Here is a 15802-nt window from a genome sequence, read left to right as displayed (position 1 = left end):
TACATGCTCTCTTGAGGTGCTTTTCAACTTACCAGTGGAGCATTCCTAGAGGAATGTCATAGACCAGTTAAACGTCACCATTTTGCCTCATGGCGCACAAGCTTGAGCCCACTCACCCAACTCCTGAGAGCCTGCCAGGAAGCTGCTAATCACCAGTTTCAGGCATTTCTATCTATTGGGAGATTGCCTTTCCCTGGAATTGGCTGCAACCAATAATTATTTTAGAGAGACAGTTTAGCAACCCCTTAACCATCACTTGATGGTCATCTGACATACCTGGGGGGTGAGGAGGCCCTTTTCTTTTTTTTTTTTTTTTTTTTTTTTTTTTTTTGAGACGGAGTCTCGCTCTGTCGCGCGGGCTGGAGTGCAGTGGCCGGATCTCAGCTCACTGCAAGCTCCGCCTCCCGGGTTTACGCCATTCTCCTGCCTCAGCCTCCCGAGTAGCTGGGACTACAGGCGCCCGCCACCTCGCCCGGCTAGATTTTTGTATTTTTTAGTAGAGACGGGGTTTCACCATGTTAGCCAGGATGGTCTCGATCTCCTGACCTCGTGATCCGCCCGTCTCGGCCTCCCAAAGTGCTGGGATTACAGGCTTGAGCCACCGCGCCCGGCCTGAGGAGGCCCTTTTCTGCCCTACTCGTGTCTGCCTATGTAGCTGATGTAAAAATTAGGTGACTACATTTCCTAAGTACTGGTTGCCCAGATTCCCATGAAATTGAGAGCTAGATTGATGTGGATTCCATTCCTTGAAACCAAAACAATTCTCACCATTCATTTTCACAAGTCTACAGCAAGGCAGAAATACCCTGTTCTAGGACAGATCTCAGTAAACGAGCCATGCAAAAATCAAAGTATTCAGTTTTATTATGTACAAAATATTCTAAGCATGGTGGGAACAAATAAAGCATTGCAAGCAACTTGTAATACCACATAGGGCAATGATAACTGCATGGCAGCTGAGGGAAGGTGGTTTTATTGTGTGTGGCTAGATAACATTTAATCTGGTTTGTGAGTATTCAACAGCTGAGAGTATTTTTCAAGGAATGACAGATTCCACACAAAAGTATTTATGCAGGGAAATTCAGAACAAACCAAGTCATCAAAAGTCCACCTCTATAACCGCAGCTTGATTTGTTTTATTATTTTGTGCATGATGAAGTATTGCAAAGCATGGGTTACTACTGTGCATTGAACCACCACTCTAAATGCTTTTGGAATTTTCTGTTGTATAGTTACAGGAAACTGGAAAAATGAAAAACCTTTCTGTTTTGTTTTTTTATTTTGTTTTGTTTTGTTTTCCTGTTTAACTCAATTCAATGTGGATCAATCAGACAAGGCTCCCAAACAATGTTGAATGTTCTTGTAGGTGTTTCACTTTAGTGAATGGCTAGATGCATCTACAGTGTGTTCAGACAGATGTCTGGGAATATGGACTTGACATTATGCAAGGAATATGATAGGGTTACAAGAAGCAACTTCTAAAATCACAGCAAAAATATATTCTTTTCTTATTCCTTGAAAATGATACTTGCAAGTTGCTTTCCAATGGCAGACAAACTAAGGGAGGGCCCACAGAAACCACAAATGATATAAAACCATTTCTTGACATAGAAAACATCTCCCCTTGAAATGCTTGAACCCGGGGGGTGGAGGTTTCAGTGAGCCGAGATCATGCCTCTGCACTCCAGCCTAGGCGACAGAGAGACTTCATCTAAAAAAAAAAAAAAAGAAAACATCTTTTGCTAAGTACAAGGGGATGACAGCAAGTCAGATTTCTTTAGTTATCAAGCGGAAGAAGTATTACAGCATTCTGCAAAGTATGCTGTGCTTAGGTTAAGCATTACTAATGTCAGTGTGCACTGGAAGTTTTAACTTCATTACCTGGTGTATTTTTCTGTCTTCACAGTAAGAGCTACCTGAGACTGGGTAATTTATGAATGAAAGAAGTTTAATTGACTCAGTTCTACAGGCTTAACAGGAAGCGTGACTGGGAGGCCTCAGGAAACTGACAATCATGGTGCAAGGTGAAGGGCAAGCAAACACCTTCTTCACATGGCAACAGGAGAGAGGAAGTGGGGAAGTGTCACACACTTTTAAATCATTATATTCTGTGGGAACTCATTCACTGCCATGTGAAGAGCAAGGGAAAATTCTGCCGCATGATCCAATCACCTCCCACCAGGCCGTTCCTCAAATATGACATGAGATTTGGGTGGGGACACAAATTCAAACCATATCACCTACTTTTTTTGTTTATTTGTTTTGTTTTGTTTTTTGAGACAGAGTCTCACTCTGTTGCCCAGGCTGGAGTGCAGTGGGACAATCTTGGCTCACTGAAACTTCTGCCTCCCTGGTTCAAACAATTCTCCTGCCTCAGCCTCCCAAATAGCTGGGACTACAGGTGCCCACCACTACGCCTGTCTAATTTTTGTATTTTTAGTAGAGATGGAGTTTCACCATACTGGCCAGGCTGGTCTCAAACTCCTGACCTTGTGAGCCTCCTGCCTCAGCCTCCCAAAGTGCTGGGATTGAAGTCGTGAGCCACTGTGCCTAGGCTTATCACTTGTGTATTGTTTGTTCAATTTTATTTTTTAAAATGTATTCTTGACTACACTTACTTCTTAATATACCACCAGTGGTAGTTTACAAAGTGGAAAAAGGTAGAGCAGTAGTTTTATCTGCATTAAAAATAGCTTGGCTGTTTGTTTTCATTAGTTCAGAGATTTGTATTTTATATGAGTTGACCATTACCCGTAGATGAAAGAAGACACTAGACAATGCTTATCCTTTGTTAACCTACAGGTCCCCCCATGTGAGATTTGAGAATCATATTTTAAATGGAGTCTTTAAGATTTTTCTTAATCATTCTGTAAATTTGACTTGTATTTCAGGCATAAATATACAAAAATTCTACATTTTCTCTACCCCTCACAATGGTGTGGCCATAGGAGACAAGCAAGGTAAATAATAAAATTAAATAAAATTTGGAATTTGATTCTTATTTATACAGTTATATAAAATATCTCAGAGATCCATAAAAAACAGGCAAAACCAAGAGGAAAAAAGAATATGAGATATAATAGAAAATTCTCAGACTTTTACATTACATGTAGCATGCTTATAGAAGAAATACTTAAGATGTAAAAACATACCATTCGAATCTGTCAGACAACAAATAAATTAGCAAAGGTAAAATAAAACATTGGAAATAGCATGAAGAAATTTGTATTTTTGTATACCAATAGTGATGGTGCAAAGTGCAATTTGGAAAATATGAATGAAACATTTGCATGCCTGGAACAGAACAATTCCATTTGCATCTTTTAGAAATTTTATCACAATCATACAAGATAAATACACAAGCTAATTTTTCAAATCATTGTATTGACAAATATAATCTCTAAACTTCCTAAACAACTAATAGTATAGCACTGGTTAAGGAAATCATATATAAGCATAAAGAAACGACAAGAAGAATGGCTAAGAGGAAGACAATGTATCTCCTTGGCTTTAGAAAGTTGTTTATTATATGTTTTTAAATGAAAAAAGTGAGTAGTACAGAAAATGCATGCACTTAATGCAGTGATTTGTATTTTGACATGTGAGCTAAGTGTAGCGGAAATAATATATACAAGGCTGCACTACACACACTGGTTCCTGACAGGAGAGTAGAGGGATGAAAGGATGGGGTAAGAAGAGCTGTTTTTCCTTTATTGTCTATAATTCTTATTCATTAAACTTGTGGGTTAATAGAAATGTGTTATTTTCAATATTTTATGAAGAACACAAAATAGTATAAATATTTTATTTAATTCTTCAGCTCTTCTCTAACCTGTGAAAATATGATAAATACAGGCTAATGTCACTACACTGGGGAAATTAGATAAGATAATTACATATTTTTTTATTTCTAAGATGTATTATAAATTTCACTCCATCTGACTTTAACTTTTAACTATTGTTACTATTGACCTACGATAATGCTTGCAAACTTCAAATACAGCTAATTACATAAAATTTGACATTTTTGCTGCTCAAAATAATTTGAAGAAACATCTTAGGAACATGATTTTAAATACTAGAACTAAAGTACTAACAAAACTCGATATTTATTTTAGCATAAGTCTGTGTCTGTTAGGCATGTGTCAGTCAACAGTAACCCATCATTTTTCTACTTTTACTCCCCTTCCTTTGCCACAGGAGTCAATGGCATGTTTTCTTATTCATGATCTCATTATTTGGGTTTAAAGCAGTCTTCCTCTGATATTACTCATGGACATATTATAATTTGAGAGTGTCTTACTAATGTGGCACTGCACAACCTAACAGCCAGAATTCTATTAGCAATACCAAAGAGAGTAATCCACAAATATTGCCTGGGTTCACTCCATCCCACTAAACTCTAAAAAATGTATAGGATTGATCAATCCATGGTGTGAATTGACCAAAGTCCACCCGGCTAACAGGTGATTTTAAACTAACTTGCCAAAATCTTGTCCACCTACATTATTTTTTACTGCATCTTCTGGGGGAACATTTGTATTCTCTTGCTGGTTTTTTAAGCCAAATTCATATAATCACCTTTAAAAATGAACTGATAGGAACAAATTTAGTAAAGAGCTAGAGTTTGGCTCAATGCTAGTATATACATTAGCTTGAATGATGTACAGCATTAGCTTTGAGAGCAGATTTGAGAACAAGTTTCCAATCATGCTTAAAACCTAAATGAATGTTAGAAAGACAAATATCATTTTATAATAACAGTTTTAAAACAAAATGAATCTAATTTTATTATGGTATGAAATCAATACCTATTACTTATAAGCAATTAAAAATATATAGTCCTCTAGCTGTTGGCAATTTTTGTCTACTATATGACCTTCCCGCATATTATCCCATATGAGTCCATATTTACCATGCTAATGCTTTCTATTTGTTCTCTATTTATTAAAATGTATTAGCTCATTTTTTAATTTTTTATACCCATGTCAAACATTTTAACAATTGCATGATATACCATCTTATTTTTTGCTTACACACTTTTCTGTTTGCCTATGTTTCCTATTTTGACTAAGACTGACAAATATTGTTTAAATTTTATTGACATTTGTTAACATTTGATACTTTGATCACTTCTTATGTTCAGTATCTTTAGGATAAATTTCCAGAGGTTAAATTGTCAAATAAAAAGTATATATTTATATATGTATGTTTTGAATACTTTACATATATCTCTCTATGTATTGGATACTTGACATATATTGGCATAAAGTGCACCAAGTAACAATTCAAATCCATTGCACACACTCTAACAAACAATAAATAGTCTTATTCTCAAATATTTTATGAATTTAGCAAATTGGAAACCTGGTGTTTTTTACAAGGTGTGTTTCTTTTGATAGTGAAGTTGAATATTGTCCCATACATTTTTAACCACATCTACTTCTCACTTTGTATGACAGATTTATGTGACCAAATAGAATCAATTATTTTCTCTCTAGTTGTCTCTTTGGGGATAAGCAATGTATTTGCTACTCTATGCTAGACATTTTGCCAAATATTGTTGCTAAGAATATGAAAATATATCACAGTCAGACATTACTGCAGTATTGTCCCCCAGTGTAATAAATGCTAAGTTAATAAGATGTAAGAGTGCATTGTACATAGAAGAAAATGTCAATTAATGGGATAAGAGCAGTTGATGGTAGAACACTTAGTCTACGTTATGCAATTACTTCAATGCTACTTGGTGACCCACAAAGTCTTTTGGGTCTTGTCTTAGAATTTTCATCAACAATCAAGGCACATTTATTTCAACTAACATTTTATAAATAAACATTCTCACGAAGATGGGCTTAGAATCTGAAAACTGCTATAAGATATCTGGAGACATTCCAGAAGGGGAATAGGGTGATAATTCATCACCCCGCAAATATAAGTTTTCAGTATCACAAAATACGGCTATTTGTACATGTCATCATGAAAAATCCTTGGTAGTAAAATCTTTGGTGCATATTAACCATTGTATTATCTAGCCAGCAAAGTTGAACTCCCAGGATAATGTCTGAGTGTCAGAAAGTCACCTACAATTACAGAATTCTTGAAAGTGAGAATTGAAAGGAACCACAGAAACAATGTATAGCTCTAATTCCTTACTTTACTTATTTATTTATTTATTTTGTTTGTTTGTTTTTTTGAGACACAGTCTCGCTCTATCACCCACACTGAAGTGCAGTGAGGCAATCCTGACTCACTGCAAGCTCCGCCTCCCGGGTTCACGCCATTCTCCGGCCTCAGCCTCCTAGAGATGGGGTTTCACCGTGTTAGCCAGGATGTTCTTAATCTCCTGACCTCGTGATCTACCCGCCTTGGCCTCCCAAAGTGCTGGGAGCCACCGTGCCCAGCCTAGTTCCTTACTTTAAATGAAAGAATTGAAGTCCAAGGAGTGGAGTGCATTTACGAGGTGGTGCAAAAGTAACTGCGGTTTTGTCGAGTAGAAACCGCAATTACTTTTGCACCAACCTAATACAAAGGCCCAAATTAAGTTATTGTTGTCAGGTGGAACTAAAATCTGCAGTCTCTCAATTCAGTCTTTCATGGAAATGTGGAGAAGTTGATGAGAATTTGGTATGAATATACTCTCTATAAGTGAACATCTAAAGGGAAATCATAGTAAAGAAATGGATATGCACAGTAATGAACTGAAATGAAATACCCTAACCATCAATCCTGAGGGACATAAGCTTTATATCTTTGAGTTTCAAGTTCCAGGCAAAGTGTCCAACTCATGAAAAGTTCTTGGAACTGTAGTTGAAAACTGCTTAACAGTTTCATGAATTGTTCGTAAAATATCAGGATGAGTTATCATAATTTTCTTTTGTTTTCTTTTTTCTTTTCTTTTTTTTTTTTTTTTTTTTTGTCAAAAGTAGAAACTGCAGGAGATGGGTACCAGAAATATTGGGCAGCATGGGCTTAAATCTTCAAATACAGCTGGAGAATTTGAAATGCCAGGGCTGATATTACATCCCAATGAATTCCTGTATAGTAACATGAATTGTACAGAAAAACAAAACAAAACAAAACAACAACAAAAAAAACCCAGTTCTGTTCAACATTATATAACTTCCAATCAGGAAAGTCACCTTTGACCAAATACTTGAAGAGAGAATTATAGAGATTCATAGGCAGACCCAAAACATTTGAATCCTTTTTGTACGTATCATATAGATTAAGCATAGGTCCCCTCAAAGTTGAACTTTTTTGTTCTCATAGAATTTCCTAGTCAAAAGCTCAGGTGTCCCTAAAGTATATGTCTAGCTAGCTAGTGCTGGTCCCAAAGGCAGGTTTGCAGCCAGTCAGCTGATTATCTTGTACGACTGACACATCACAAATCTCCTAAGGATTCCTGCATGGTTCGCTTTTTTTTTTTTTTTTTTTTTTTTTCTGGAGTATAGCTGTTGTTGGCCAGGGTTGGAATGCAATGAGATGATCTCAGCTTACTGCAACCTCCACCTACTGGGTTCCAGAGATTCTCCTGCCTCAGCATCCTCAGTAGCTTAGATTATATGGGCCCGCCAGCATGCCTGGCTAATTTTTGTATTTTTAGTAGAGACAGGGTTTCACCATGTTGGCCAGGCTGGTCTTGAACACCTGACCTCAGGTAACCCACCTGCCTCAGCCTCCCAAAGTGCTGGGATTACAGGCGTGAGCCACTGTGCCCAGCTGTGGTTCACCTTCAGCAACTAGGGAGCTGAGATTTCCATTCCTGGCCACAATTTTCATGTGTTTTCAGTAAGAAAAACCAGATGCAGGTACAGTTGTCTTTTACAGTTCATAAAATTTCAAAAAGAATATATTCTATTTTTCTCTTCCCTACAAAGCTCTTCCAAAGTTTACCAGTCATCCATGACCTTGCTATTGAAGCATAACCTCTGACACTTGTGCAACCCAAAGCAGTACAACCAAAACCCACACCACAAGCAGTGCACCTGTTTAAACCATCTGCAGAGCCCTGATTGAATAAATTTCCCTTGTCTTCATTAGTACTAAGAGTTCTCATGGCTGAAGCTGAATTCAGCAATGAAGCCATCTATGGAACTATTGCTGGTCTCACCCCTATTTATGCAGGTAGTGCCAATGAACATTTTTACATTTCATGGAAATGCCTTAGAAATCTATTGATTAGCTCATTTCAGAAGTGAGAAAACCTAAACATCTGATTGGATAAATGACCCATCTCTTGTAAGATCACTGAAGTATGGCTGGGTGCAGTGGCTGACACATATAATCCCAGCACTTTGGGAGGCCAAGACAGGTGGATCACGGGGTCAGGAGTTCAAGATCATCCTGGCCAAGATGGTGAAACCTCATCCTTACTAAAAAAGAACACAAAAAGTTAGCCGAGCATGTTGTTGAGTGCCTATAATCCCAGCTACTCAGGAGGCTGAGGCACAGAATTGCTGGAACCTGGGAGGTGAAGCTTGCAGTAAGAAAAGGTCATGCCTCTACACTCCAGCCTGGGTGACAGAGCAAAATTTCATAAAATAAAATAAAATAAAATAAAATAAAATAAAATAAAATAAAATAAAATAAAATAAAATAAAATAAAATAAAATAAAATAAAATAAAATAAAACAGGATCACTGATATACTGGCAGGCACAATCTAAAACAAAGTTTTGTTTCTTTCAGTCCAAGGTCCCTTGTAAAACTCATTCAGAACATTCAAGTTTGATTCTGCTCAATGCAGTTTTCTCCTATCATATATGTTCATTTGGAGAAGGAATATTAGATATTGCTTGAGGAGACACATAGTTTGTTTTTAAGGATCTTTTCCAATACAAAAAAAAAAAAAAATGAAACTACCTGTGGTTGAAAACACTATGATGATAGTGTGCCATTGTGTAACTATTGTTAAAATATCAACCAAGGGGTGTACCCAAATTGGCCGAATAGGAAGAGCTCCAGCCTCCAGCTCCCAGTGTGAGCAACAGAGAAGATGGGTGACTTCTGCATTTTGAACCGATGTGCAGACTGACACCTCACATCTCACATGGTGGGGTACACTCCAGAGACAAAACTTCCAGAGCAAGAATCAGATAGCAACACTCGCTGCTCAGCAATATTCCATCTTCTACAGCCTCCACTGCTGATACCCACACAAACAGGGTCTAGAGTGAATGTGAAGAAGACTCCAACAGACCTACAGCTGAAGGTCCTGAATGTTAGAAGGAAAACTAACAAATAGAAATGACACCCACACCAAAACCCCATCAGTACATCACCATCACAAAGACCAAAGGCAGATAAAACCACAAAGATGGGGAAAAAGCAGGACAGAAAACCTGGAAATTCAAAAAACCAGAGCACATCTCTCCCTCCAAAGGAATGCAGCTCATTGCCAGCAATGGAAAAAAAGCTGGATGGAGAATGAATTTGATAAGTCAAGAGAAGAAGCCTTCAGTTTATCAAACTTCTCAGAGCTAAAGAAGGAACTACGTAACCAGTGCAAAGAAATGAAAAAGCCTTGAAAAAAGATTTGACAAACGGCTAACTAGAATAACCAATGTAGAGAAGTCCTTAAAAGAACTGATAAAGATGAAAACCATAACACAAGAACTACGTGACAAATGCACAAGCTTCAGCAACCAACTCAATCATCTGGAAGAAAGAGTATCAGCAATTGAAGATCAAATGAATGAAATGAAGTAACAAGAGAAGTGCAGAGAAAAAAGAGTAAAAAGAAATGAACAAAGCCTCCATGAAATATGGGATTATGTGAAAAGAACAAATCAACGTCTGATTGGTGTGGCTGAAAGTGATGGGGAAAATGGAACCAAGTTGGAAAACACTCTGCAGGACATCATCCAGGAGAACTTCCCCAACCTAGTAAGGCAGGCCAACATTCAAATTCAGGAAATACAGAGAATGCCACAAAGTTCCTCTGGAAGAGCAACTCCAAGACACATAATTGTCAGATGCACCAAAGTTGAAATGAAGCAAAAAATGTTAAGGGCAGCCAGAGAGAAAGATCGGGTTTCACACAAAGGGAAGCCCATCAGACTAACAGCACATCTCTCAGAAGAAACTCTCCAATCCAGAAGAGAGTGACGGCCAATATTCAACATTCTTAAAGAAAAGAATTTTCAACCCAGAATTGCATATCCAGCCAAAGTAAGTTTCATAAGCCAAGGAGAAATAAAATCCTTTACACACAAGCAAATGCTTAGAGAATTTGACACTACCAGGCATGCCCTACAAGAAATCCTGAAGGAAGTACTAAACATGGAAAGGAACAACTGGTACCAGCCATTGCAAAAACATGTCAAAATGTAAAGACCATCGAGGCTAGGAAGAAACTGCATCAACTACTGAGCAAAATAACCAGTTAATATCATAACGACAGGATCAAGTTCACACATAATAATATTAACCTTAAATGTAAGTGGACTAAATGGTCCAATTAAAAGACACAGAATGGCAAATTGGATAAAGAGTCAAGACCAATCAGTTTGCTGCATTCAGGAGATCCATCTCACGTGCAGAGACACACATAGGCCCAAAATAAAGGCATGGAGGAAGATCTACCAAGCAAATGGAAAACAGAAAAAAGCAGGGGTTGCAGTCCTAGTCTCTGATAAAACAGATTTTAAACCAACAAAGATCAAAAGAGACAAAGAAGGCCATTACTTAATGGTAAAGGGATTAATTCATCAGGAAGAGCTAGCTATCCTAAAAATATATGCACCCAATACAGGAGCACCCAGATTCATAAAGCAAGTCCTTAGAGACTTACAAAGAGACTTACACGCCCATACAATAATAATGGCAGACTTTAACGCCCCACTGTCAATATCAGACAGATCAATGAAACAGAAAGTCAACAAGGATATCCAGAAATTGGACTCAATTCTGCTCCAAGTGGCCTAATAGACATCTACAGAACTCTCCACACCAAATCAACAGAATATACATTCTTCTCAGCACCACATCGCACTTACTCCAAAATTGACCACATAATTGGAAGTAAAGCACTCCTCAGCAAATGTAGAAGAATAACAAACTGTCTCTCAGACCACAGTGCAATCAAACTAGAACTCAGGACTAGGAAACTCAATCAAAACAGCTCAACTACATAGAAACTGAACAGCCTGCACCTAATGTCTACTGGGTACATAACAAAATGAAGGCAGAAATAAAGATGTTCTTTGAAACCAATGAGAACAAAGATACAATGTACCAGAATCTCTGGAACACATTTAAAGCAGTGTGTAGAGGGAAATTTATAGCACTAAATTCCCACAAGAGAAAGCTGGAAACACCTAAAATTGACACCCTAGCATCACAATTAAAATAACTAGAGAAGCAAGAGCAAACACATTCAAAAGCTAGCAGAAGGCAAGAAATAACTAAGATCAGAGCAGAACTGAAGGAGATAGAGACACAAAAACCCTTCAAAAAATCAATGAATCCAGGAGCTGGTTTTTTGAAAAGATCAACAAAATTGATAGACCACTAGCAAGACTAATAAAGAAGAAAAGAGAGAAGAATCAAATAGATGCAATAAAAAATGATAAAGGGGATATCATCACCAACCCCACAGAAATACTACGACTATCAGAGAATACTATAAACATCTCTATGCAAATAAACTAGAAAACCTAGAAGAAATGGATAATTTTCTGGACACTTACATTCTCTCAAGACTAAACCAGGAAAAAGTTGAATCACTGAATAGACCAGTAGCAGACTCTGAAATTGAAGCAACAGTTCATAGCCTAAAACCAAAAAAAGCCCAGGACCAGATGGATTCACAGTTGATTTCTACCAGGTACAAAGAGGAGTTGGTACCATTCCTTCTGAAACTATTCCAATCAATAGAAAAAGAGGAAATCCTCCCTAACTCATTTTATGAGGCTACCATCATCCTGATACCAAAGCCTGACAGAGATGCAACAAAAAAAGATACAACAAAAAAAGATAATTTTAGGCCAGGCGTGGTGGCTCAAGCCTGTAATCCCAGCACTTTGGGAGGCTGAGATGGGCAGATCACAAGGTCAGGAGATCAAGACCATCCTGGCTAACATGGTGTGAAACCCCATCTCTACAAAAAAAAAAAAAAAAAAGGATAATTTTAGACCAATATCCCTGATGAACATTGAGGCAAAAATCCTCAATAAAATACTGGCTGACCGAATCCAGCAACACATCAAAAAGCTTATCTACCATGATCAAGTGGGCTTCATCCCTGGGATGCAAGGCTGGTTTAACATATGCAAATCAATAAACATAATATAGCATTATAAACAGAACCAAAGACAAAAACCACATGATTATCTCGATAGATACAGAAAAGGCCTTTGACAAAATTCAGCAGTGCTCCAAGCTAACAACACTCAATAAATTCGGTACTGATGGGATGTATCTCAAAATAGTAAGAACTATTTATGGCAACTCACAGCCAATATCATACTGAATGGGCAAAAACTAGAAGGATTCCCTTTGAAAACTGGTGCAAGACAGGGATGCCCTCTCTCACCACTCCTATTCAACATAGTGTTGGAAGTTCTGGCTAGGGCAATCAGGTAAGAGAAAGAAATCAAGGGTGTTCAGTTAGGAAAAGAAGAAGTCAAATTGTCCCTGTTTGCAGATGACATGATTGTATATTTAGAAAACCCCATTGTCTAGCCCAAAATCTCCTTAAGCTGATAAGCAACTTCAGCAAAGTCTCAGGATACAAAATCAATGTGCAAACATCACAAGCATTCTTATATACCAGTAACAGACAAATAGAGAGCCAAATCATGAATGAACTCCCATTCATAATTGCTTCAAAGAGAATAAAATACCTAGGAATCCAACTTACAAGGGATGTAAAGGACCTCTTCAAGGAGAACTACAAACCACTGCTCAGTGAAATCAAAGAGGACACAAACAAATGGAAGAACATACCATACTCATGGATACAAAGAATCAATGTCATGAAAATGGCCATACTGCCAAGGTAATTTCTAGATTCAGTGCCTTCACCATTAAGCTACCAATGACTGTCTTCACAGAATTGGAAAAAACTGCTTTAAAGTTCATATGGAACCAAAAAAGATGCCATATTGCAAAGACAATCCTAAGCCAAAAGAACAAACTAGAGGCATCACGTTACCTGACTTCAAACTATACTACAAGGCTACAGTAACCAAAACAGCATGGTACTGGTACCAAAACAGAGATATAGACCACTGGAACAGAACAGAGCCCTCAGAAATAATAACACACATCTACAGCCATCTGGTCTTTGACAAACCTGATAAAAACAAGAAATGGGGAAAGATTCCCTATTTAAAAAATGGTGCTGTGAAAATTGGCTAGCCATAAGTAGAAAGCTGAAATTGGATCCTTTCCTTACTCCTTATATGAAAATTAATTCAAGATGAATTAGAGACTTAAATCTTAGCCCTAAAACCATAAAAACTCTAGAAGAAAACCTAGGTAATACCATTCAGGACATAGGCATGGGCAAGGACTTCATGTCTAAAACACCAAAAATAATGGCAACAAAAGCCAAAGTTGACAAATGGGATCTAATTAAACTAAAGAGCTTCTGCACAGCAAAAGAAACTACCATCAGAGTGAATAGGCAACCTACAAAATGGGAGAACATTTTTACAATCTACTCATCTGACAAAGGGCTAATATCCAGAATCTACAAAGAACTCAATCAAATTTACAGGAAAAAAGCAAACAACCCCATCAAAAAGTGGGCAAAGGATATGAACAGACACTTCTCAAAAGAAGACTTTTGTATAGCCAACAGATACATGAAAAAATGCTCATCATCACTGGCCATCAGAGAAATGCAAATCAAAACCACAATGAGATACCATCTCACACCAGTTAGAATGGCAATCATTAAAAATCAGGAAACAACAGGTACTGGAGAGGATGTGGAGAAATAGGAAAATTTTTACACTGTTGGTGGGATTGTAAACTAGTTCAGCCATTGTGGAAAACAGTGTGGCGGTTTCCTCAAGGATCTAGAACTAGAAATAGCATTTGACCCATTACTGGGTATATACCCAAAGGATTATAAGTCATGCTGCTATAAAGACACATGCACACATATGTTTATTGTGGCACTATTCACAATAGCAAAGACTTGGAATCAACCCAAGTGTCCATCAGTGACAGACTGGATTAAGAAAATGTGGCACATATACACCATGGAATACTATGCAGTCATAAAAAAGGATGAGTTTGTGTCCTTTGTAGGGACATGGATGCAGCTGGAAACCATCATTCTCAGCAAACTATCACAAGAACAGGAAACCAAATACCTCATGTTCTCACTCATAGGTGGGAATAGAACAATGAGAACACTTTGACACAGGAAGGGGAACATCACACACTAGGTCCTATTGTGGGGAGGGGGAGGGATAGCATTAGGAGGTATACCTTATGTGAATGATGAGTTAATGCGTGCAGCACACCAACATGGCACATGTATACATATGTAACACGTTGTGCACACATACCCTAGAACTTAAAGTATAATAAAAAATATATATATTTAGATAGATAGATATAGATATAGATACAGATAGATATATAGATAGATATATATAAGCCAACCTTTCTAACTGTTCATTTGTAAAGTCATATTCTTGAGTTCTTTTTTGGAAAAATTCATTCACTCATTCATTTATAAAATTCTACTTTTTATGCCTTTCCCTATTTACAGATTTTCTGTCCATGGTCAACAAAAATGATGAGCTACAATTTAGGTTCTCACACAAGAAGCAGTCATATCCATCTTTCCAGCAAGACATCCTCCATTCCTTTTTTCAGCTGCCTCCTTCCTTTTTGTGTTTGAGGAAATTTTACCAATTTTCCCCCTTACAGAAAGCCATATATGCATCCTCAAGCTGTTTTTCTCCTCTTTGAAGGGGAAGTAAGTACATGAATTTAACAATTTTAATAATCAGCTACTTTATTTTTACTGGATGTCACTTATATAATCTCACTTTCTGTATGGGTTTTACATGCTCTACATGCCAAAAACACTACATTACATTCCATCTTGCTTTATAAGTTGAAGTATTAAACTGTTTAATACCTGTATTAGTAATTCACTCATGTGTAATCAAAAATGAAAATGGATGTGCATCTGTCAACATGAACACCTTTTCAAAAGAGTTATCCAGAAATATTTAATATTTCTTCAAGGGACAGATAATTTGATTTTATTTATTAACTGACTGTATCCATTTTTGTTTTGTTTCTTTCTTTTTTTTTTTTTTTTTTTTGAGACGGAGTCTCGCTGTGTCACCCAGGCTGGAGTGCAGTGGCCGGATATCAGCTCACTGCAAGCTCCACCTCCCGGGTTTACACCATTCTCCTGCCTCAGCCTCCTGAGTAGCTGGGACTACAGGCGCCCGCCAACTCGCCCGGCTAGTTTTTTTTTTGTTTTTTTTTTTTTTTGTATTTTTTAGTAGAGAAGGGGTTTCGCCGTGTTAGCCAGGATGGTCTCTATCTCCTGACCTCGTGATCCACCCGTCTCAGCCCCCCAAAGTGCTGGGATTATAGGCTTGTCTCTATTCTTATAATTAGTTTGTGACGTAGAAAAATAGGGCCTGAAAGACAACACTTCTGAAATTGAGATATTGTTTAATATTTTATCGGGCTTCAGTGATTCAATTTGGCTTAGATGATGCAGATGTAGATGTGTGGTTTGACTCTGAACTCATTACTTTGACACTGATTTCTAAAACACAGATGTCTATTGCCTGCTACAGTTTTGAAAATAATGA

This window comes from Piliocolobus tephrosceles, chromosome Y (genome assembly GCF_002776525.5).
Source record: "Piliocolobus tephrosceles isolate RC106 chromosome Y, ASM277652v3, whole genome shotgun sequence".
Lineage (NCBI taxonomy): Eukaryota > Metazoa > Chordata > Mammalia > Primates > Cercopithecidae > Piliocolobus > Piliocolobus tephrosceles.
The sequence above is the reverse complement of the archived record's forward strand: the minus strand, read 5'-3'. Positions refer to the sequence as shown.